Here is a 1,158-nt window from a genome sequence, read left to right as displayed (position 1 = left end):
TGATTCCACTTGTTAATCGTTATGGTCAGTTATTACCCTTGATTTTATAATGATGATTATTAAGGATGGTTAACAGTGTGCATTTTGTGTGCATTACATGTCATTCATGTAGGCTTCACAAACAAAATAAGTTGAAAACTATTTATGAAATAGTTTTTGTTTTTTATGCATTAGAAAATCAAGACTTGATTGAACAAAATGGTTATTCAAACTGGAAACACATTATATACAGAAAGCGACCAAAGACTGTTCCCCATCACTGAAGCATCAATGACTTCAGTTCAGCACGAGTTCTGCACATTTGCAAAAACTCACAATTTGTTGTTTATTATGAAAAAATTTGCAAGAGTGCAGAATTCACCAGTAACTAATCTAAATGCCTAGTCAGGTCATGTAGTCAGTTCACAGTTAGCTCTGGTGTCGCAAGATCTGACAGTGAGTCAGACAATGAGTGTGAAAGTATCGAGAGTTTCTTTGAAGTTGGAGACAATGATTCTCCAATAGGGACATCAGAATTGAGTGGATGTTAAGCGAAATCCTACTCGGCGAGACAGATTAGCACCTTTCTTGATGAAACTAAAGGGGTGCGGAATCCACAAATCGATTTGTTTTTTCCAGATTTGAGGAAATTTTTTGCTTCCTGTAGGGATGTTATGATAAATGCTACAGTTGAGGAGTTTAGCAGACAAAAATGATACCGTCTCAAAAAAATAATCACTAAAGTAAAGAAGATGATCCATCAGGCAAAGAGTCAAATTTAATTGATTCGGTAGAGGGACAGGTTTTATTTTGATCGCTGTATTACAGTAATATTGTATGACATCCTTACAAATTGGATCATTAAATTTAAATGGATGTCGTAATAAAGAAAAGGGAAGTGCTCTCATCAAATTTTTAGCTTTTAAAAAGGCTAGTGTGATATTCTTGCAAGAAACTCACACAGATATATATAACCAGGCAGAATGGCTTAATGAATGGAAAGGGCAGAAGTTTCTTAGCCATGGTTCTAGTGTAAGTGCTGGAGTAACTGTTCTCATATCGGAAAGTGTCCAGGGGAACGCTTCCAATATGATAGAAATTATTCCTGGAAGAATGCAGCAAGTAGATATTATTTTACAAAATGTGTCCTTTTCCCTTATCAATGTATATGCTCCCAAA

Source organism: Sinocyclocheilus grahami, unplaced genomic scaffold (assembly GCF_001515645.1).
Source record: "Sinocyclocheilus grahami isolate Dianchi unplaced genomic scaffold, SAMN03320097.WGS_v1.1 scaffold954.1, whole genome shotgun sequence".
Taxonomy (NCBI): domain Eukaryota; kingdom Metazoa; phylum Chordata; class Actinopteri; order Cypriniformes; family Cyprinidae; genus Sinocyclocheilus; species Sinocyclocheilus grahami.
Note: the sequence above shows the minus strand (reverse complement) of the source record.